Source organism: Coenobita brevimanus, chromosome 51 (genome assembly GCF_032717465.1).
Source record: "Coenobita brevimanus isolate Jiangsu-jjx chromosome 51, ASM3271746v2, whole genome shotgun sequence".
NCBI lineage: Eukaryota > Metazoa > Arthropoda > Malacostraca > Decapoda > Coenobitidae > Coenobita > Coenobita brevimanus.
Genome location: NC_137004.1, coordinates 41,447,237 through 41,472,341, shown reverse-complemented (window position 1 = coordinate 41,472,341; position 25,105 = coordinate 41,447,237).

The window sequence follows — 25,105 nt, the reverse complement described above, 5'->3', positions numbered from 1 at the left end:
CTCTCTCTCTCTCTCTCTCTCTCGTCGCAGATAGACAATAGCCATTTTTCCTCAGTTTTTCAATCTCCTCTCTTCATCCCCCGTTACTCTCGCCTCTCAATCTCCATCTTTCTCTCCCTTCTCTCTCTCTCTCTCTCTCTCTCTCTCTCTCTCTCAATTAAATCCCCGCTTCCAAGCACTTCTAATCTCTCGCAACTTCCTTTCATCTCTCACTCACTCTCTCTCTCTCTCTCTCTCTCTCTCTCTCTCTCTCTCTCTCTCTCTCTCTCACATAATTCTTCCCTGTCGTTTCTTTTCTCCTTTCTCTCTCTCCTCTCCTTCCTTTTTTCATCCGGTCTTCCCCTTTCTCGTCCTCTCTCTTTACTCCCTTCCTTCTTTCCTCCCTTCTCCCTCTCTGTCCACTCCCTCCCGCATCTGATGGCAATTTCACACTCACAACTCAGCTAGGGAGAGGGAGAGGGAGAGAGATGTGAAAGGGTGAGGGTGGGAGCTGAGGAAGAGGAAGAGGGTGTGTGAGTGGGCAAGGGAGATTAAGATAAAACAGGGAGGGGAAGAAAAAAAAAAAAAGGTGAAAAGACTGAGAAAACAAGGAAGGGAAAGAGAGAGGAGGAGGAAGAGGAAAAGCGAGAGAGAGAGAGAGAGAGAGAGAGAGAGAGAGAGACGAAGAAAAGATCCAGATATATTCACAAGCCACACAGATCTTGACATATTTTCAAGGTTGCCCGAAAGACTCTGTGCCAGACTGGCTATATAATACAGGGGAAAATAAAATGACTCTCTCTCCACCCACCTCTCCCTCCGGTGAATTTAAGTACCAGTAATATCGCTTAAAAGACACCCCTATTATTACCAATTCGCCTAATACAGTGTTCATTGTTTTCATTTTTCTATTTTTTTTTTAGATCTGTGCACGTAAGATTTCACGCTCAGTCTCCAATGCACGCGTTGTATTCCTTTAAAAATTTTAATTCTCCGGCATATATAGCCCCATAACCTCTTCAGTCTGGTGATATATTTTCTACCTCCTTATTTACGACATCATGAGGCTTACGACACTCTTCTGGAACTGGGGGGAGGGGAGCAGAGGGATTGACATCAACTCTCAATAACCCATTCACCACTAAGCATTTCTCACAAGCCATGTAAAATCGTCTGGTGACTGAAAGATTAAGACGTGGTTCAAGCCCTCCTATGCCACTAAGAATAAGAGCCTGGCAAGACATGAGCAGGTCGGGGGATAAGTTGTGCAGGAGTGTGCCCCATGCTGCTCTTAAGTAATTTTTTAGGCGAGCTTGTTCAGAAAAAAAAAAAATGCTTCACTTAATATTTACATCAGTGGCTAGGGAAAAATTACTGATAACATACTTCATTTAACTGCTATATCGGGGGCTAGGAGGCAATTACTGATAACGTGCTTTATTCATCAGCTATATCTGTGGCAATGAAATAACTACTGATAACGTGCTTTATTAAATACCAGTTGCAATATCAGTGGCTCGGAAAATTAATAATTACTGATAACGTGCTTCATTAAATTGCTACATCAGTGGCTAGGAAATAATTACTGACAAGGTACTTCATTAAATAACCAGATCAGTGGCAAGGATTAACTGAAAGAAGGCTAGTTGCTCTGGCGGCGAGAGCTGCAACAAAAGTGAAAAAAAAATAATCTGCACTGGAACTCTTTGTGGAATTTAAAAGTCAGGTACTTTTTCAATACATTTTTTTTTCAGGTACAAACATTCGCTAAAGCCTTTTAAAACATAAATTATTCCTTAAACGAAACAGCCAGCTCGACAAATCAACCACAGACAAACACAAAAACACTCGCACGAAAATAATACGAAAGACCAAGAGAGCAATACAAGAGAATTTTAACAGGAGGGGGAGAAAAAGCCATCCCTCCCCCACAAATTTGGAAATACCACATCAGGTTTGTACGCCGCCCCAGTCAACACGCTGGGGGAGAGAGAGGGAAGACGAGGAGGGGGAAAAAATTAAGATTGTTGGTGCTACTCTCTCTCTCTCTCTCTCTCTCTCTCTCTCTCTCAAAGCGGTACTGTCAACACATATTCATTAAATTATACTAACCCTAATATTTTCCACACATTATAGAAAGTACACGATCTGTCACAGCTTTCTAAAAATATATACACACCTGGTCCAGATCTTCATCCTTCTTCTGTTTATTCCCTGTAGTCCAGTGACAAAAAAAAAAAAAAAAAAAAAAAAAAAAAGAATGCTACGTCCTTACATCATTTCTACAGCACATCTTCATGACTAGCATCACATTCTAGCGTTAATCTATTGCTATAACTCAGCATTCAAGATTGGTAGATGGCAATTTTGGGTCAAGTTAGAGTAAAAAGGTTAAAGTAAATTATTCCTAGCACGGATGGACAGGTGGAAGGGCATGATTATTCTGTCGCACGTATCCTGTTGGTCGATATGAATTACTTCTGGGAAAGTTTAGCGCTGAACTTTGACCTTTATTTTATATTCTTTCAGGTCATATTTGTTTTCCTTACCATTCTTAAGTGTCCATAAACTTCCTTAAAAATTATGTTTAATTTCTGATAATAACCTCTTTATTTTATTTTATTATTTATTTATTTACCTACCTACCTATCTATCTATCTATATATATATATATCTATCGTAAGGCAGGAGCGTCAAAGTGTTAATACAAAATTGCACATTACAAAAACTCCGTCGCAATGTCCGATTTCTTCAGGTATGGATTCCCTCTAGTCTTCCTTAGCTGACAAATACCCTTGTTATCAGTCTCCCATCACTCATTTCTAAGCTGCACAAAAGTTATCATAAAGAAAAGTACAATAAAGATTAGTACTGTAACTGATATTATTACAGGTTACAGAATAGACTGGAATGCTACTTATAAAGCCTATTTATTCATTCTTCCTTTACACCGGTTGATTAAAACATACTATATAATATTTCTGAAGAAAAATGGTGCTATAAAGTATAAATAATTTCAATGTTTATTTTTTTGTGCCTAAGAGAAGACTCAGAGGCCTTGAAGCGTGCAAAATTCGCCCACCAAAGCATGTCAAACGAGCGAGATTACGAAAGCTTGATCTTGATAATCAGGGCTGGCTGAAGGTATCGGTATGTGAGGGTTCTCTTACCTTCCCAGACGGTTCGGTGCACATCCCACGCTATCTGCCTACCTTAGTACACTTCATATGCACTCTTCCCTTCCTCGTCTACACCTACTTATATGAAACACACACACACACACACACACACACACACACACACACACACACACAATCATGCTCTGTGCACCTAGTATACCTCGAAATAAACGGATCTTGATGTGGTCCTTCACCTGATTAATATATTTTTTTACACCTGCAGAATTCTAGCCTCTGGTTCCTCTCCATACAGAAAAGCAGAGAACTATTCAGGTGCTGACGCGACATTCTTTATAATTCATTTAACTTGAAGCATTATAATTAGTAGCATATATAACAGATATAATAAATAATACGTACGCTTGTAAGAATGGAAGTAACTGTGGTAAAGATAACGAAAGAGGGAGAAATGAGACAACAGGAAGAAATAGTGAAAATAAAGACGGACATAGTGAAGCGTAATAACTCGACTAAAGAGACAAAACTGTCATGGGTAAATAAAGGAATGAGACAAAGGGAGAGGTAATGTGTATGAGGATGTAAACGAAATGAATAAAAATATGATACGAGGAACAAATACGGGTCCACAGCGAAATTAAAGGGAAGCAATGTGAAACGAACTGAAAGCGACCATGGATGGAGAAAGGAGTAGGAAATATAGACATTAATTAACTCCAATTAAAGAGAAAGGGAAATAAAACAATGTGTGTGTTAATGTATATCTTAAATCGTTTTCGTTTTTAAAGGCTCCAACATGCTTGCATGTGTCGGCCTTGGTCACCTAATGGCGGCTCTCCATGCTGCACGATCCATTGCAGCCTCCCTGTTCAGTCCCTTAACCCTAAGGTCACACTTAATGACTTAAATAATGTTAAAAATTTGCTTTGACATCGCGCGGCCGAGCTAGGTGTTATGGTATTACATGACTGAAAAATAACAAGGCATCAGTAAAGTCTAGTAAAGTCACTGTTGTACAAGACACTACCACAATACTCACACTGACTCTCCTCACACTGCCACACCTCACACTGCCACTCCTCACACTGCCACACTTCACTTGCCACACTGCCACACTTCTCATTACCACATCTCAACCACCTCACACTGCCACACTTAGCGTTACCACACCTATACGTAAGTCACCTCACACTGCATTCACACCTCAAACCGCCCACGACACACTGCCAAACTAAAGACATACCTCACACAATTATAAACGTAGGCGCGAAGGGAAGGAAGGAATAAAGGAAGGATGGAGAAAGACGTGCAAGAAGGGAAGGAAGAGGGAAGACAGTGAGGAGAGAAGAAAGGGAGGAAGAAAATAGGAGGGAAGACGGTAGAGAGCGGGGAGGGAAGGAGGGAGGAGGAAGATAGCTGGTCGTGTCCATTAGGATCAGATAACGCGACCCACAGCATATACCTGTCACCATTACCTGGCCGTCACAACCCTACCTGGAGTGCTGCTATGGGGTTGAGAGAGAGAGAGAGTAAAAGGTATAGAAAGAATATAGTAGTGGATATTAGAGTGCAAATTAATATACACACCGTCCATATTAAATCTAAATCAGTCCACATACTCATCACTTCATCATTCTCCCTGACACTAATGAAGAGCAAGTTAGAAGCTGTGAAGACAAATACTGAAGGGGAAAAAATGGAGTAGAGAGACAAGAGAAAATTCCTATATACTCAGTCGATATTTAACTTCTATCGCAGTATATATTTACTACATCATCTAATAATTTTCCCGTACAGTAATGAGGAAGCTGATAACAGTGGACAAGGTGTGTGTGTGTGTGTGTGTGTGTGTGTGTGTGTGTGTGTGTGTGTGTGTGTGTGTGTGTGTGTGTGTGTGTGTGTGTGTGTGTGTGTGTGTGTGTGTGTGTGTGTGTGTGTGTGTGTGTGTGTGTGTGTGTGTGTGTGTAAGGGGGTGGGATATACACCTTTTTCATTTTAACTTGGCCTAAAACTGCCATCTCTCTATCTTGAATGCTGAACTATACCAAAAGATTACAGTCGAATATGTTCCTAGTCACGAAGAAAGGCTACCGTATGGAAAGGAAGCACAGCCGTCGTACTGTCTTATTATGCCACTGAACAACAGGAAGGAGGTTGCAGAAGGACGAAAATTTCCGCCAGGTAAAGGTAAACGAACTACAGCCATCGATGGAGAGTAAATTAAAGACAAAAAAAATCCCACATAAATAACACACACCAGAAATTTCACTGATGCGCCGAATCACATCACATCACATCATTATCCGACATCACAAAAAAAGGGAAAAAAATCGAATATCTCCAACGAACATCAAAATTTCACTGATGCACCGATTCACCACATCACCCCATCATTATCCCCGACATCACCACCCAAACGTTCAGCGACAAACCCACCCATCCGCCCACCTGTCATCATTACCCACCCGCCCACCCCACCCACTTCGTCCCCTCGTCATCCTTTTAAGAGTCAACAGCTCGTGAGGACCCAAAGCCCCTGAGTGAGAAGTGTATTGGTGAGAGGCATCGAGACGGGCTCCTCCTCCTCCTCCTCCTCTTCTTCGTCCTCCTCCTCCTCCTCCTCCAGGCTCGCTATAATCCCCTGCATGTATGAGAGGTGTCGCCGCGTCAGGGAGTTAGGTTTGAAGTGGGTCAGGACAGAGGTTCGAAAAAGAAAAACTTACGCTTATTTTTCCTCTCGTAACTAAGATCTGTTTATGAAGGAAAAGCAGGGCACAGGTATATTCAAAGCTCCCCATGTAAGGTACTAAGCAATATCATATTATCTCCTTGAGGAAGTAGGGGTCCGAGGCTAGGCTGTCGGCGTCTAGAACGTAAACAGTAGTAGTAGTAGTAGTAGTAGTTGTAGTAGTAGTAGTAGTAGTGATAGTACTAGTAGTAGTAGTAGTAGTAGCAGCAGCAGCAGCAGCAGCAGCAGCAGCAGCAGTAGTAGTAGTAGTAGTAGTAGTAGTAATAAAAATAATAATAATAATAATAATAATAATAATAATAATAATAATAAATCTTCCGTAACCTCCAGGATTCGAACCGCGGCGCGTATGCCACGGGTGCCTCCATTAAGAAAGCTCTACCAAGAGACTACCAGAGTAAAACAGTGAATAATACATGAGCGAAAGGCCGAATTTGTGTGTGTGTGTGTGTGTGTGTGTGTGTGTGTGTGTGTGTGGACATTACAGGCAAGATACAAACACCTGCCACCATAAGATGAGGTCAGAAATTGAATCTGACTAATGATAATGATGATAAAGTCCATAAAATTAGAGAGTACACATGTCATGAGAAAAGGTGTGGCTTGCGGTCCATGATGATGATGATGATGATGATGACAAAATACACAGAATCGCAGAGTACACATGTCAAGAGAAAGGGTGTGGCGTGCGGTCGAGGAGGAGGAGAAAGGGGAAGGACGAGGATGTTGATGATGATGATGATGACGAGATGATGCATGAAACGTGATACACAACAACGACAAGCCGGAGCGGTGATAAATTAGGAAAACCTCTGCTTCCCCCATTCAGGATCGGCGTCTGAGCGTGCGTGTGAGAGTGGAAGGCGGGAGGGAGCCGGGTCGTGCCTGTGTGAAAGGATGTAGGCGAGTGTGAAACCAAATCAAGTCGCTCGGTGAGGCACTGACAAGAGGCTGGGGGTGAGAGGCGAGGGGAGGGGGAGAGGGGAAGGACAGACGGGAGAGGGAAGGGGGAGGTACTGGGAGAAAACGAAAGGTGAGAGGAGAGGGAGGGGGGAGGAGGAATTGGGGGTGTGAAAGAGAGAAGAGTCTGTGAGAAAGGAAAATGAAGTGAAAAGAGTTTAAGGAGAGGTGGGAAAAGTTGGGAGTGAAAGTGGGAGGTGCGAGGCGAATTGAGGAAAAGAGTGTGTTTGTGTGAAAGGAAATTGATACGACAAAAAGAAGGAAAATCTGGAGAGCATGTGATTTTGCAAAGGCAGTTACAAGACTGGGAGGTGAAAGGAAGAAGAGAGGGGAGGGTAATGGGGAGAAAGAGAGGAAATGTGTGAAAGGAAAATGAAGTGACAAAGAGTTAAAGAGGAGAGATGGTGACGGCAGGGAGATGTGAGAAAGAGGGAGGAGGAAGTGTACTGGAGAAAAAAAGAGAAGTGCATGTGTAAAGAAAAATGAGTGTAAGAAGTAGGGGAACGTGAAGAAGGATGACATAACAGGAAGTTGCTAGGCCACAGGAGAGGAGACGGGAGCGTAATAAATAAAATAAATTAATAAGGTATGCAAACTGAACTGAAGAGCCAATGGGGAGAAACAGAGACGTGAGAAGAGGTGATGAAGGTAGTAACTCACCCTTCAATTCGAGGACGTATTTTTACTTAATATTTCTGCCATCTCTACACATTTTTAGCAATTCCGAGAGAGACTTTGGCAACTAAGCAGGTTAGAGACACCTTTAATAGATCCGTTCAATACGAGAGGGCTTTCCTAAGTTAAATAAAACCGTCGAAGGAAAGCAAGAATAAAATTGCAAGAATAAAATCAATAACAAATCCTCATAGAACGTAATATCTCCAATCCCATGATATAAATCGTTCTTGCTACCTTCAGACGATTTTCCTCATCTAGGTACAAAAATCTGATTGTGATGGGATTTACGGGGACTCTAATCCGGTCACTATGAATCGCTTTTCCAATATTAATCAAATACTGAGGAGGAAAAAAAAATAAAAATATATGTAACGTCAACGGAGACAAATGGTTAAGGATTGAGACGGGGGAAGGGATGGTTACTGGATAGAGTTGTGCAAAAATGAGGGGGGGAAACGTGGATGGACTACAAGCCTGAGTAATAACAGAAAGAGAGAGAGAGAGAGAGAGAGAGAGAGAGAGGAGGGGAGGGGGGGAATTCAAGTGTGGTGGAGTGCGGCAACTTACTGCACTTGTCTCCATGGCTTATCACTTCGCAACATCATTAGCTCTCAGCAGAATTTAAACATTTTTTTTCCCTTCATTTTCACTTTTTCTCTTTTCAGTGGTTTCCAGAAATCAACGACTTCCTTTCTTCTACGTTGGTTATTGTTTCGTTTTAATTTAGTGGTTTGGTAAATGAAAATATATCTTGATTTATAAACTGCACCAGGGTACTAATAAAAATAATAATAAATGGGAGAACCTGGGATCACCACCATTCTTGCGTGGCTGCAGAGGAGGATTTGTTTCATGCCTACTGACTGCAACTACAGCGGATTATTATTATTATTATTATTATTATTATTATTATTACTATTATCATTGCCGATATAGTTTCCAATGCTCCCCTTTAATACAATCCATTATCATTATTATTATTATTATTATTATTATTATTGCTGCAGGTATATTTTCCAACCCTCCCCTTTCATACGGCCCCTAGTTGTCTGTTTACATTGATGCCTTCATTTGTACCGCTGAGTAGGCTAAAAAGGGGCAAGGGGAAACAAACTTATGCTATCAGTCTGGCCGGCCCGAGATCAATACACAACCTGCTCCCTGACTGCAAAGCTCTAACTCAGCTTTCCTCAGCTCTCTACGACATAAATTACTGACCTGGTGGGCAGACCTTCTCAGCAATTTGTTGCATGCATCGTTGTGGAAAATGTCTTGCATATCAAAACGAACAAGTGGGAGAAATGAATGAGGGGATCAGGTAAGGTGTGAGTTAGGGCTGAGGAGGACGGGGGCTGGTGGAGGCGGGAGTTATGATAAAGGGTGTCCAGGTGCGAATGAGGGCCCGGGAGGCGGGGTCGGGTGCAAGTGAGGACTGTGAAGAAGGGGCAGGTGCGAGTGAGGGCTCTGAGGAAGGGGGTATGGTGCGAGGGAGGGCTGTGTAGGAAGCGAGAGTTAGGAGTAAGGGCTGTGGATAGGGGAATGAAAGTTGTGGTGAAGGGGTTAGGGATGAAGGCTGTGGTGGTGGTGTGAGGGCTGTAGTAGAGGACTGAGAGCTGTGCATCGGGAGTGTTAGCTGTGGTGAAGGGGTCAGGTAGGGATAAGGGCTGTGGTGGAGGACTAAGGGCTGTGGAGAGGGACGGCAGGTGCAGGAGAGGGTCGGGTCGAGTCGTGATGCTGGTGTGGGTTAGCGAGGTTACGCCTGGCCGCCCCACCACTGTTTCTGGCCGGCAGTGGGACATTAGGGCAGCCGCGGGGGGGCAGGCACGACGCACGAGCAGTCGCGAAGAAGGCATCACGCATCACACAAATAGACAGCAGAGACGAGAGAGAAAAAAAACATTCCTTCACTTCTGTGCAAAACATAGGAAAAATAATTGTCATCGTGGAAGGGGAAAAAAAAATCTCTGCATTCCTCCGCAACACAAAATGGAAATTCACCGTGCAAGAAAATAAGGGAAGGGGGTACCTTCACTTCTCTGCAATCAGATATCTACAAATGAGCGTCGAAGAAAACCATTGCCTACACTCCTTTAAAACAGCCTGATTCATATACAGAGATGCCAACAGACTCTTACACCACACATATGACTGTCACTGTGGGAGAAAAATAACGCTGGTATCACAGTCTTACGAAATGGACGTTTATCATGGGAAAAATAATAATCCACTTCTCGACAACACTTGAGTTCCGGGGTAATACCATCAGGATCTTGTTGGTATCGCCGTAATGTAAGGCGGTTTTATGTATCTTTATCCTCATGTATCTTATTTCACGATGAGCCACATCTTCAGCAACATAAGCACGAATCTACTTTTATATACCTTGATTCCAGCATGTGTGACGATATTTTTAGCTTCGCGGGTACTTAGGTCTGTTCACGAAAGGGCAGTATTTTTGCAACTTCACACACTGTCCTATCACGGTTTTCTGACTGCATATGCGACCTGAGGAGAAACATCTGTAATTCCGTTCCGGGGCGGTGATCACGTCCACAATAATCAGAGAAATTTCATTTATAATTTCCCCGTGTTTTAGATGTTGGCAAGGATTTCTGGGGCCTCAAGAGCTTCGTGTCTCGACTTAACCTTGACGTGTATTGCTCGTGTGGAAGAAAAATTATACCCGCACATGAAGACGATCCGAGTAGGGCCGAAAATGTTGAACTGAATAAATAACTTTTCCATAAATAATAAATAAATAAATAATAATAAATAATAATAAATAATAAAGCTTCATTAATAGCCTCGATTTAACGACTAGCATGGCGTTGCGTGGCGTGGCATGGCCTTACATTGCTTGGCTTGGCTTGGCTTTACTTGGCGTGGCATGGCCTTACATTGCTTGGCTTGGCTTGGCTTTACTTGGCGTGGCATGGCTTGATATGGTGTGGCGTGGTGTATCGTGTCGTGCCGATCATTGAATAGTGTGTTGTGTCATGGCGTGGCGTGACGTGGCGTGGCGTGGCATGCGTCAGATGAGTTCCGCGTGTTGTCCTAATCACCCCCTCCCCCTACCATTACAAGTGCCCAAAGGTCCTGCCCTCCCCTAACATCGTCACAGCTTTTCGAACTTTCGCAAAGTGTTGGTAGGCCCTCTCATACAAAAAGCAACACACACACACACACACACACACACACACACACACACACACACACACACATACATACACACATTCAGTTAAGGAAAAGATTAGGAAATGAAGAACTGAGAAGAGAAGAAATGATGTAAAGGCTATAACAAGGAAGGTGAATGAGGGGAGACTGCACTGTTAAGGAGATTTACAGCAATGAGAATGGGGAGGCATCCAGTGAGGGGAATGACGGAGCGAGAAAGATTCAGATGGAGAGATGATGTGGAGTGAGATATGAACGAACTTGGTATGGTAGCCTGTGAAGGACAAGGAAAACAGAAGATGGTGGTTGAGATGCGCATGGGGGGTCCGAGGCGACTGGGATGAAGACAAAGATAATGACGCTACAAAGACTCAGTTCAGAGGGACATGTGAAATAGCAAATGTTGAATGCACTAGGAAACGTTGTAAGACTGACATTATTCTTCACAATTGACAGCAAATAACGATGACATGGGGTCCAGTCATCTAGATCTAATACCCTGACAAAATGGAAAGTGAGACAAATAAAAAAGGAACTCTTGTTTGACGTGTGTGTGTGTGTGTGTGTGTGTGTGTGTGTGTGTGAGAGAGGAGGGAGGTGTTGAAGTGGCTGAGTACCAAGTAATTCGGTTGTTTATTTCTTTTCTTGGATCACTTTTCCTCTTTCTGTTTTCTTCTGTTTTATCTTCTTTCTTAACTTTCCTTTCGTTCTGCCATGCAATATTCCTTTTTACTCATTTCGTCAGTTCTTTTTTCTGGTTTACTGTATTCTTTTTGTCTCGCCTTTTTCTTCTTTATTAAAACCTCATTCTGTTCTTGCTACAGTCAGAGGATTTTATTTACCTTACGAGACATCTTAAAGTAATGACTCACCCCTTGGCCTCGTCCTCCCTCTTTCCTCACACTTCCATTTATGTATTTATTTAGTTATTTGCTCTCATCTTGTCCTTTCTCTTAATTCAACGTTTCCCTTACCTCATTATCCGTCATTTCACTTCCAAATGGCGTTTGTTTTGCGTCTCATCTTTCTTCTTCTTCTTCACTTTATCCTCTTATCATTTACTCGCCGGCTTTCCTCTTCTCGTATCTCATTCCCTGTACACTCTTTTATCTCTCAAGTAATCTTTTTCCATTTTTTCCATTTTTTCTTCCCTCCTCCCTCGATGCTGATTTGACTCCTCTGATATATTATGCAAAGTAGATTGATGTCAAAAGTCTATACGTAACAGACAAGAAAATTCCAAGGTATTCTGTGCAAAAAGCTGGTTTCCTGCACCCCAACTTCCCTCCACCCACACACGACACCCACTTCTCCTCTTCCTCACCCCACCATCACTCCCAACCCTCACATTTACTTTTTGACACCCACCCGCCCAGTTTCCTCCACCCCAACTTCTCTCACTGCAACTTACCCCAACTCCATCCCCAACTTCCCTCCACCCATACACACGACACCCACTTATTCTCCTCTTCACCCCACCATCATTCCCAGCCCTCACATTTAGTTTTTGACACGGCTCCTATATCGTTCACGCTTCTTCATACACGGCAGCATCGACCTTTTTATTCTATTTATTTCCCTTTTTTCAGAATGAGAAACCCTGGCAGTCAAATGGTTAAAAACTATCTTAATTAAAGCCTCTAAGTGCTCTTGGTAACCACTTCGCTGAGACCAAGACAAGATGATTTTATTCAGCTTGAAATCCTGGGTGCCAAAGATTAAACTCAATCCTAATTAACCCTCTCAGCTGCTACTTAAGTACTTAGGCCAATCACTGAGGCCAACACAAGACGACTATATTCACTCGAGGGATATTCCGGGAGTCAAAGGGTTAAGTTGCGCTCAGTCAGTCTCAGTTCACCCTTGTCTTCCTCCTCAAGGTGTTATTCTTTCTCCTGTGTACGGGTATTTATAAAGCAGCCATCAACCCCATTCTGAAAACTGAGATGAGTACCATAATACACCCTTACTCACTGCATCCTCTAATAAAACACAAATAAAAATACATAAATAATAATGTAATGGCTCCGATCCTAAAAGAATGCTTTCCACTTCATCTCGCTGTTACCACCTGACCCTCCTTAGAGTGCGATTCGAGGCGTTGTCCCTCCTTGACCCCCAGGATGCACCTCGGCCACTTAGCTTTAATTAGCCCTGCTTCTCGCCTCACTCGGGTTACCAGGAAGAGACGTGACCCACACCATCACCTCAGGCATCGTGTTCAATAGAGCTTACCCGGCAGACGATGAGCGAGTCTCCAGGGCAGCAGAAGTATTAGTAAGTAAAGAGTTATTTTGCTTCGTCAGGGATTTTTAACATTACTGATTTACTTACTTATTTTACTTAGCTTTATTGTGAGGTGCTTGGTAGTTGTGTAAAGTATAAGTAATGATCTTGGATACGAATTAATCTCGTGGACTCTAAGGACTATGGCCTGTACACCTTTAGGACAAAACACCCTCTGTTACACACGACACAGGCACCCTTCTGCGCTTCCCCCCCCTTGCCCCTCCCTCTCCCCCTTTGCATTGCCCCTTCCCCTTCTCCTGCCCCCCTCCCCCCGTCTTCTCTCCCCCCTCCTCCTCTCTCCTCCCCCCTTCTCCCGCCTCTCCGTTTCCTCCTCCATCCCTCTCCTTTGCGCTTCCTCCTTCCCTCTCTTCTATGTTGCCGCCCCTTCCCTCATCTTCCTTCCTTCTCCCCCCCCCCACGCTACCTCCCTCCCTCTTCCCCCTTCTGCGCTGCGCCCCCCTGCCCCTCCCCCTCCCAAGAAAGAGGGACTTATTCATATTAGGAGCGGCACATGAGACGCCCCACCAGACGGACCCAGCCTGGCAGTGTCCGCAGAGAAATTGAAGTTGTAAATTTGACCGTGCTGATTAATGAGTTTGGAGACTGGACTTGGGATGACGGTAAGAGGCAAAAGCGGTAATAATAATAATAATAATAATAATAATAATAATAATAATAATAATAATAACAAAAACAATGACAATCCACCAAGACCTCGAAAGCAGAAATGCGTAAAGAAATAAGGAAAGTGTATGAAAAACAGTGAGATGACAGATATGACGAAAAACAATAACATGTATGGCAAAATTTTAACAGCTACGATAACGATGCTGGTGTTACGATATGGCCACTGATAAGGGGACCAACAAAGGCTCTCTTATCAGTTAAGTGTTCAACAAGGGTAGCCTAAGTGCTGACCCCTTCCCCCTACGAGGCAATGCATGGAATGGACACTAACACACAGACGATGAGAGAGAGAGAGAGAGAGAGAGAGAGAGAGACTAGGAAAAAAGCCATCTCTAGAACATTATTAGATTTCTTGTCGGTAGATGTAAAAACACTGTTGCTAATTGGATGTGATTAGATCTTATCACAAAAATAAAAAAAGGCTAACTTGACAACTGTAGGCTGAAGAGCGACCTTGACTCTCTCTCTCTCTCTCTCTCTCTCGGGAGGATCTACTGGTCCTCTTTTCCACTTTCTTGAGCTGATCTAATGGGCATAAGCGTTTTGTTTACATCTTCTAACTAGGTGGGTTAGATACAACTTTTATTTACACCACTCCTAGAGATCTCCCCTCAGCCGAAGTAATCGTCTGAAGGTAAGAAGAACGAACTGAACGAGCCGAGTTCAAGGGCTTGATAAAATCGTCTGGAGGTAATGATAATAATAAAAATAAATAAAAAATACGGTACGTCATTGGAGTGAAGTGTTAAAGATCCTTGATTTTTATTTTATTTTATTTTATTTTTTTTTGTGTCCGACTCTGTGAATAGGCTTCACAGCCTGCTATCATGGCCCAGCAGTCCTCCTGCATACCATACACCTCTACATGTCACCACTTCGGCGCTCAAACCCACCGTCCATACTGAATACATGCTAGGGCTGTCTCATACATGATTGGTGTATTGGTATTAGCGGGTTTATTTTTACGACATGTCGGCGGGTCTTCTGGTAGATCATTAAAGCCTGATTTAATGAAATTCAAATCCTCAACCTGTACCCTGCCCCAGCCGGGATTCGAAACTGGGTACGTTAGGACTGCAGGCCACCTCTCTACAGATTGAGCCACCGCCTCCCCCACTACCTCCACCACCACCACGATTTCCACCACCATCACCACGACCACAACCACAATCACCACGATTTCCACCACGACCTTCACCACCACAACCACGACCACCACCACCACTATCACCGTCGCCACCACGACCACCTGGCAGCCTTCTTGAGCTCCCGTCTGGCTTGTGTACCCAGAAGACGGAATGGGGGTCGTTATTGTGCCTCATCATGTGTTTTTTATCAGTACTCTGCATTTTGTTTTGTTTTTATCACATACACGCTTCGTTATGTTTTTTCGCTGCTGTGCTTCGTTCTGTGTGCTTTATTACTACTGTGCTTGGTCATGTGTTTTTCTCTATTACTACTGTGTTTTGTTTTGCCTTTTTTTCACTGCTGCCCTTCGTTCTGTGTTCCCTATCACTAATGTGCTTCACTGTGTGCTATTTCTCACTATTTGACCCTGATGGCAGAAAGGGGTCATTACTGTGCTCTGTTCTGTAATCTTTATCATTCTGTAACCTAATTTGTGCTTTATTATGGGTTTTGTAAGATTCTGACCCTAATTGCAGTACTGGGATGATAACTGCTCCTGGACTCATTATTATTTTTGCAGTGCTTCATTCTGTGCTCTCTACCAGGCACTTACACCCTAACTACGGTATGGTGCTTCTGTGTTCTTAATTAAGCTCAGTTTGATATCTTTCCTCTTATCTCTTTCATAGTCCCGTATATACTACCCCAGACGATTTTATGCGCGTCATAGAAGCCTGAGTGTTAATACTGGCACCATTAACTACCTCAAGGTCAGCACAGTCCTAGTAATCTCCAGCTAAAGCCAAACGATTTAATTCAACTAAAAAGTGAGTAACAGGAGCCTGAGATGCAGAGGGGAGATCTCTTTTGCTTCTCAGAATCAGATTTATTTTGTTGTCATCGTTCTCCACCCTCCTGCTTTTTATTTTTGTTTCTTATAAAGTCTTCTCTCCAACCTTGAGTCACCTCTCCCTCCTGCATGCCCCTCCCGCCCTGCCTTCCTCTCTTCCATTCCTACTCTTCTCCCACTACGACCTTTCTCCTATTCTATTCTCTCCTACTAAGCATTTCTCCTACTGTGACTCTTCTATCCTGTCCTTCATCAACCCCGCCCTTTCTCCTATTTTCACCGTCCTCTCCCCCTTCCCCCCTCCCCACCTCTCTCCCCCTTGCTGCCCAGCCGTGCCTGCCCGGGGCGCGACAGGACGGATCATCCCAGTGCCCCCCTCCCCCTCAAAGCCCCCCTTTCCCCCAAAGCCCAAGCCCCCCCAAGCCATTCGTCCAGTCCGGCTGATCCCCTGTTATCGGCCATTATTCACGCAGGGGCCGAGACAGTTATAAGCCTGGGATGGACGTGGGCTGAATCCTACTCTGTGGGTAATGTGTGTGGGAGGCGGTGTAGTCCTACTTGGGTTTAATCTTTCTCCACTTTTTTTTTTTCTTCGTACCCAGACTCTCCTTCTTTCCTTGCTTTCTTCCTTCCTCCTCTTTTAGCTTGTTTATCTGTCTCTTCTTTTATTCCTCCTGTTTATTCCTGTCTCTGCTGTATTTCTGTGTACTGTACTTTACTCTCTGCTTCTATTACCCACCTCCTTCCTTCTTTCTCTGCTTCTGCCACATCTGCTTGCTTCACTTTTTCTCTTCTCGTACCCACCTTCTCCGTCCTTGCTTGCTTCTCTGTTCCTGCCGCGTCTGTTTGCTTTCCTTCTTTCTCGTACCCTCCTCCCTCTTGGCTTCTTTCTCTGTTCCTTCTTGATTGTTTCTCTGTCTTCGCAACATCTCTCTTTTATTTTACCTCTCTCACTTCGTCCCCACCTCTTTCCTCTCTGCTTGCTTTTCTTGTTTGTTTCTGATCCTTCTACTTCTTGCTTCTCTGTTTCTTCTTGTTTATCTCTGTTCTTTGTTGCTTGTTTTTCTGTTCATACCACATCTGTTGACTTCGCTTCTTTCTAATCGTACCCAACTCCTTCCCTTCTGCTTGTTTCTTATTTTCCTTATTCATTGCTCCTCATTTCCTTTTTGACTGTTTCTCTCTTCCTTCTTGTTTGTTTATCTGTTTTTGCCTCATCTGTTTATATCACCTTCTCTTCTCATCCTTTTTGTTTGCTTCAATGCTTCTGCTGTATTTCTGCTTATCCAGCTCTTCACCCCCTCCATTCTGCTCATTACCCTTCTGCTCTCAAAGATAGCTTAACACTACTCTCAATCCTGTTTTCTTCCCACCCCCATCTCCTCCCAGCTCCTACTTCTCTCATCTCCTATCACAGCCCCACAAGCTCTTCATCCTGTTATTTCAGCTCCTCTCCCTGTCCCTTTCAGCTCCCATTCCTAAACCCATCTTCTCGCACCCCTAGCCCTTCTGTTCTCAAATATAACTTAACATGTTCCCTTCTCAACCCTTCCCACTCTCTTATCAACTCTACGTCAGCTCCTAAGCTAACTACCATATCCCTCGCCCCTAACTCACCTAAGCTGCTAACTCTTCCCCCTAACTTCCAGCTTTAACCACTCCTATAGTCAGTTTATTTTCACTTGGCAGAACTGGGTCAATCTCACAACCTCAATACTACGTTCTGTCTGCAAGAAATTCGAAGCGCTTTATTTATGAGGTAGGAAATTGTCACCTTGGTTACTAATCAATTCAGTCCTCCAGCATAACTACACCTGGCCATGAACGAGCTGAGAGAGAGAGAGAGAGAGACGCACTATAACCTTACCACACCATCCTCAACCCTTCCCTTGTTGCTTCCACCTCTATAACTGAGCTCTAAACCCTCTCCACGCCTCTACTTCCCCTCCTGCCAGGCCCCCCTCTCGTCCCTCCCTCCACCCGTCATAACTCACCCTGTAATCCACCCAACAACACCGTCGCCTAAAGAAACCACACCATACCACCCGCCATACATCTCCAGCTTTGCAATAAGGCCGCGGGTTGCAAAGGAGCGAGGTGGCTGCAATATGTTAATCCTCTCAGTCACAGTACAGGTCGTTTGCAACTTAATCCTACTGCTACCAGACGATTTTCCTCAGTTTACTAGAGCATCCTGGTAGTGAAGGGGTTAATGGAGGCTTTATCTAATCCCTCCAGTTCAAAAATCTCTTCCTAAGCTGAATAAAATCACCAGTATATAGCAAGGATTAAAAATAGAAAAGAAAAAGTCCTAGAATGGGTTGATGTATGAGCCATGGGTGGATGTGACGGAAAACTGGGTGGTGGGGAGAAACATGGCCACTAGAAGCAGGATGGCGACTCGGTGACTCGGTCGGTTTGGTACTGGCATCATGTTCGGGGGAAGCTCTGACGTGCATCTGACACCGAATTTGTGGAGTGGACGCTCGCAAAGAACACCTATCCACAACAACAAAAATAAGTAAATAACTCAAAATCTACACCACGCCACTGTCCATTACCACGTTTTGCTTCTCCTTCGCCTTGTATCAATCCTACCTTCCTCCAATATACCATTTTTGATAACCACCATCTTCTTTATCACCGTCTTTATCTCACCTACCCTCCTAATCTATATCCCACCACCGTTAAAGCTCTACCTTTTGCTACTCTGTGTCTTGTGTCTAACCTATCTTTCTCCTTACCTAAAACCACTCTCTACTACAGTACCATTATCTTCTGTTCCCCAGTCTGTGCCTTCTCTCTGTTCCCCGCTCCCCCTATCCTCCCCCCGCCCCCCATTACTTTACACAGGCAGCTGGACTCGCTATTTGGACTCGCTAATGGTAACATGGTGATAACTTTATAAGGGAGATAGAGATTATAGGGGATAACGCAAAAGGGGTAGTGTGTGTGTGTGTGTGTGTGTGTGTGTGTGTGTGTGTGTGTGTGTGTGTGTGTGTGTGTGTGTGTGTGTGTGTGTGTGTGTGTGTGTGTGTGTGTGTGTGTGTGTGTGTGTGTGTGTGTGTGTGTGTGTGTGTGTGTGTGTGTGTGTGTGTGTGTGTGTTTTGATCCTCGCTCTAATCTCTTCTTATAGTATCCACCCTGCCTAATCTTTCTCTTTCTCGTCCTCATCCCTGACTCTCTCCCCCTCCTTCCCTCTCTCCAAGTCTATCCCACCCTCCCTCTGTCTCTACTTCTGTCCCTCGCTCGCTTCGTTTGTCTCCTTCCTCCTTGTCTCAACCCCCCTCCCTCCCTTCCTCCCTCCCTCCGTGGCTCTCCTTCCCTCTCTTTCTTTCTCTACTCATCCCTTTCTTTCTCTGTCCCTTCCTCCCTTCGTCTGTCCTCTTCTTTGTCCTTCTCATTCTCCCTACGTCCCTTCCTCTGTCTCACCCTCTCTTCTTCCCTCCATCTCTCTGTCTCTGTCATCTTTCTGTCTCTCCTTACTCCCTTTCCCCTCTCCCTCGACCCTCTGTCTGTCCCTTCCTCTCTCTCTCTCTCTCTCTCTCTCTCTCTCTCTCTCTCTCTCTCTCAGCAGCTATGGAGAGAACACAAACCTTCACACTTCCACCCCCAAAATCCATCCCAGGTAACGCCACTATCCCAGCATCACAGGTGACAAAAACACAGGTGATCAAGACCGGTGACAAAGGGGTTTTACACTATACTCTTCTCACCTTTACTGTCGAATTTTCATCCTTTTGCGGTTTATTCAATGTAGCTCAGTGGCTGAATAAGACAATACTACGGCTCTGCAAACCTTTCCCTAGTATTCTTCGTGACTAGCATCATTTCAGTCCAATTCAGTCCCCACCTAAATGAAGAGAGAGAAAAAAATTAATGGTTGTACTGAAAAAGCTAAATCTCAAAGCATGCCACAAGTTTCCCAATCAGAATCACATGAACTGGGCCAGACTAAGCTGTGGTGAAGCAGCCAAAGTCTCAATGCACGCCTCCCTCCACACCTCCCACACCTACCCCCATCCCCACCCCCACTCTCCTCCCCCCACCTCTACCCCACACCACATCCCCCTCCCCCTCATCTACCCCACATCAAACCCCCCTCATCCTCACCCTCCACCTCCATGACCTCAATCATCTAGGATAAACACTGGCCAGCTTGACTTTGGTTCGAGTGGCCTGACTGGTTGGTTGGCCTTGAGGGATGTAACACTCGAGAACGTAGGCTGATTTTGAAGTAACACTCGGAGATGCTGTCTGATATATATGAAGAAGTAACTCTTGAAAACGAATGATTTAGAAGAAATATGCACGGATGCAGTCTGACTTAGAGGTAACACTCGAGAATTAACTTTGATTTAGATGTAAAACTCGAGGAAGCAGGCTAATTTTGAAGTAACACTCAATAATATAGTCTAATTTTGAAGTAACACTCGAAGATGCAATCTGAATCTGAAGTAACACTCCGAAAGTCTGTCTGATTTAGAAGCAACACTCGAGGATGATAAAGTAACACTCGAGAATACTGTTCCAGAGGTAACACACGAGAATGCTGTCTGATTTAGAGGTAACACTCGAAAATGCTGTGTGATTTTGAAGTACGGACAGTTGAAAAGGCAGTTTTATTAGTAAGAAGTATCCCAGGAATGACAACCATCTTAACTGCTTTATTGCATGCGCCACGTGATTATATGCAGTTTATAACGTGCCTCTAGTCTAAAGATTAAGAAAGGAAATTACTTTAGAAAGATCAAAGGAAATTACTTTAGAAAGATCAAAGGAAATTACTTAAGATCAAAGGAAATTACTTAAGAAAGATCACCGTTATTAAAACATATCAATAAACGTAACAGGCAAAAATAACACTGAACTTGGTCATCATGGAAAAGTGAAATTATGTGTACTTAAAACGAGAAAAACGTAATCATGAAGAAGTGTAATTATGAGCACTTTGAACCAGAAATACGTAATCATGAAGAAGTGAAGTCATGTGCACTTTACATCAGGAACACGGAATCATGAAGAAGTGTAGTCATGTGCACTTTGAACCAGAAATAAACAGTCACGAAGAAGTGCAACTGTGTCATCCTCATACACGTGTGAAAACAATCAAGGAGCTAATGGCCGCCAAGCAGAAGCCAAACGGGGAAAAAATGAAGAACTCGCTGGGATAAAAACTGAGCCCCGTCTGTGCGGCAGGAAAGTGTAAACAAACCATGTGTGGCGGGGGTGGTGGGAAGGGGAAGAAGGGGAAGGGGAAGGGGGAGAGGAAAGCCAAAGAGGAGAGGAAGGGGAAGGGGGAGGGGAGAAATCAAGGAGGAGAGGGTAGCGGGAAGAGAGAGGGGGAGACAATAGGGGAAGAGAGGGAGAGGACAGGGGAAGGGCTGTGATAAAAGAGAGAGGAGGAGGGTGAGAAGGACAGAGAAGGGGTAGGGGAAGGGGATGGGGGTGAAGAGGGAGGAGGAAGGGAAGGAGGGGAGGGGAGATGGAGGGAGGAGAGGGAAAGAAGGGCGGTGAGAGATGAGGGAACAGAGTGGGAGGAAGGGAGAGGGCAGGAGAGAAGGAGGGGGTGGTAATGGAAGGTGAGGGGAAGGGGAAGAGGAGAGGCGGTGAAGGAAAAGAAGGCGAGGGAGAGAAAAGAAGCGGCTAAGAGTGGGAGGGGAAGAGAGATTAATGGAATGATGAAAGCAGAGAGAAATAGCACAGACGAGGAAAAGCAGAGAGTAAAGAGGCAGCGAAGACGAGGAGGAGAAGACGAGGAGGAGAAGAGGAGGAAGAGAAGAGGAGGAAGGAGTGAGGGATAGTAAGAAGAGATAGGAGTCTGAGGAATAGAAGCGGTCACAACATGAATGAGGAAGAGGAAGACAGGCAGTAAAAAGAAGAGGAAAGAGGAGAGAGGATTCAAGGAAGGGGAAGCAGGCAAAATAAAGAATGGACAGTGACAGTTCATGGTGCGAGGGAACGAAGGGAATGGAGGCCGAATTCTAGGTAATATAAGAGGCCTCGCGCCATCTCTTCCTTAGCGATTTATTTTGCATATTGCACCATTACAATCTCTTGTGTGTTGCTGATGCGGACTGTCCATATTAAAAAGATACAAGTAACATGCAAGAGAATGTGTAATTTGCAAAATGAATCGCCAAGGAAGAGTTGTTACGAAGCCTCCTATGCTACCTAACACACAGATTTATGAAGGATTATACTATTTATGCTAACTTGGCCTAAAATCAGCATCTCTCCATCTTGCATGCTCAACTGTAGTAGGAGATTAACACTGAAATATGCTGCTAATCACGAAGAAGTGCTATGAAAAGGGTATAGTAAAGTAGCACTGTTCTTTTCTGCCACTGAACTACGGGAAATAAGTTGCTAAAGGACGAAAATCTGGGCCAAGTTAGAGTAAAAACATTATCTTCATAGGAGGAAAAAAAATGTCTGAAGATATAATTTAGTGACCAAAAGTCTAAAAATTAATTACCAGTATCCTCAGAGTTAGACGCACGTAAATGGCCTTTAGGACTGAGGAATCAAGTTACAAATGCAAATCATTGCAGCTGAGTATGGCAGAAACGACTTAAAAGATTACTCGGCAGTTTTCTCGGTCTTGGGCTGAAAATTCTCCTCTATCAATCGTTTTAATTTTCTGTCTTGTGTTTACACTCTCCTTTATCAGCTAAATATTCAGTCTTGCACACATACTCTCCACCTCAACTTTGCAACTTTTCCTCGTGCACTCACACTCTCCTCTTCAACTTTGCAACTTTCACTCTTGCACTCACACTCTCCTCTTCATCTTTGCAACTTTCAGTCTTGCACTCATACTCTCCTCTTCAACTTCGCAACTTACACTCTTCCACTCACACTCTCCTCTTCAACTTCGCAACTTACACTCTTCCACTCACACTCTCCTCTTCAACTCTGCAACTTTCACTCTTCCACTCGCACTCTCCTCTTCAACTCTGCAACTTTCACTCTTCCACTCGCACTCTTCTCTTCAACTCGGCAACTTTCACTTTTGCACTTGCACTCTCCACTTACAAATAAGCAATTTTCGGCCTTACATACTATCCTTATTCAACGATCAGGCCTCCGTCGTCTAAGAAACATTAATATTCACCTGTAATAACCAACAACAACATAAATCCTAACTACCTGTATTATATTTCTTGCTTCCACTTGACGATATTATTCAGCTATAAGTATGGTCTTTCCTCGGCTTATGGTCATGAATTACACAGCCTTCCATGCCTTTGATCCTTTACCGAATAATGCAACACACACACACACACACACACACACACACACACACACACACACACACACACACACACACACACAATTAATTCACTCTTGCCTGAATGAGATTGTCTGACGTTAGAATAAGCTCCTTTAGTGTGGAATCAGCGTTCAAAGGATTATTCACACACACACACACACACACACACACACACACACACACACACACACACACACACACACACACACACACACACACACACACACACACACACACACACACACACACACACACACACACACACACACACACACACACACACACTGACTCTGTTTCTGGATCCTACCTAACCCTATATTGAGGTATGCCTTAGGGCTGAGATGACGATATTGATTATGGTGATGATGATGATAATGATGATGAGGAAAATCGTAATGGTGATAACAATAATGATCATGATGCTGACTGAAGATAATACAACTGCAATAACAACAACAACAACAATACTACTACCCATACTAATAATAACGATGATGATGATGATGATGATGATGATGATGAAGACGAAGATGATAAACTTTTGAAATGCAACCTGACACACTTTTCAAATGACAAGCTTAACATATATATGAGTAAATTTGGCAAACACGAAGGTCTGTATGGATGGGAAACTCAAATAGAACAATCAAATAAATAAATAAATTGAAAATACTAAGGACTAAGTGTAAATATAAGCATCACAAATTTACCACTGCTCTCTGGCGTGTAACTGACATGAAAAACTTACGCAACATCAGTGAGTATATCAGGTGTGTGTGTGTGTGTGTGTGTGTGTGTGTGTGTGTGTGTGTGTGTGTGTGTGTGTGTGTGTGTGTGTGTGTGTGTGTGTGTGTGTGTGTGTGTGTGTGTTTAAAACTGACTATGTTGTTTTTTGCTTCACAGTGTGCTTGATTAAATGTTGAGCTCTGTGTGTGTGTGTGTGTGTGTGTGTGTGTGTGTGTGTGTGTGTGTGTGTGTGTGTGTGTGTGTGTGTGTGTGAAAGGTCAGTGTTCGTATTAGAGTTAATGAGTGAGCTAGACTGTTTAGGTACATGAATATCTGTATTTCAAAGGTTATTACTGTACTCTTGTCTAAATGTGTGTGTGTGTGTGTGTGTGTGTGTGTGTGTGTGTGTGTGTGTGTGTGTGTGTGTGTGACTGCCACTGATCATACCCTCTCTCTCTCTCTCTCTCTCTCTCTCTCTCTCTCTCTCTCTCTCTCTCTCTCTCTCTCTCTCTCTCTCTCCCCTTGATTTCTCGTATTTTTCCTCTCATAACGTCTTCCCACCGCACAACTATCTTACTTTTTCCTCTACTACACTTTATCAGTCTCATTCATAATACCTCTCATCATCTGTAATTTCTCACTTACCACCTCTCCTATTTTGTTACCTCAAGTCCTTTGCTTAGACTTGAACCTTCTTCTTGTCTACAACTTCCTTCTCATATCTGTACATCTTTCCACCTCCCAGATACTTCTATATTTTTTATCCTTCCGTTCTTTCCACTTAGTTCCATCACCTCTTCTATTAGTCATCTCATCGACCCACCCTCCTTCAATCTTCAAATTTATCCCCATCTTGTCTCCATTACTATCTCTATTTCTACCTTCAATTACTATTATATATTCCTCCTCCCATCGCCAGAACAGTGCAAGGAAGACAATACACAACAAGAACTTCTGACAGGAGAGTAGAGAAACAGCGGAAGGGATGACAAAGAAATACAACCTGACAGAACCCAATCCAAAAACCAGGCAAGAATAATAATAATAATAATAATAATAATAATAATAATAATAATAACAAAAACAGTCTCGAAATGACCAACACGTCTGTCGATGTCTGTTTCTTCTAGACTCCCACCTCACTTCCACTCATGTCCCTCTCCCACACTGCCCTGCGAAACTCCCCCACTTCCCTTCCCTCGCATGCATTCCCCTCGCTACTATTTCCACTGTCCCTCTTGTCACTCACTGTTCCCCTTCTCTCCATCACGTTCCCCCTTAACCCATCTCCCCACACACCTATCGTTTCCCGGCCTCCACGTCCCCTCTCCCTCTCATCCCTCAATTAATCCAGACATCTCCCCTCACCCCTCTCCCCTTCCTCCCTCCCAGTGCCCTCTCTCCACCCTCCCGAATCCCCACTCTCCCCTCCCCTCTCAGCTGAATCTCCTCTCTCTTCTCCCCTCCTGTAT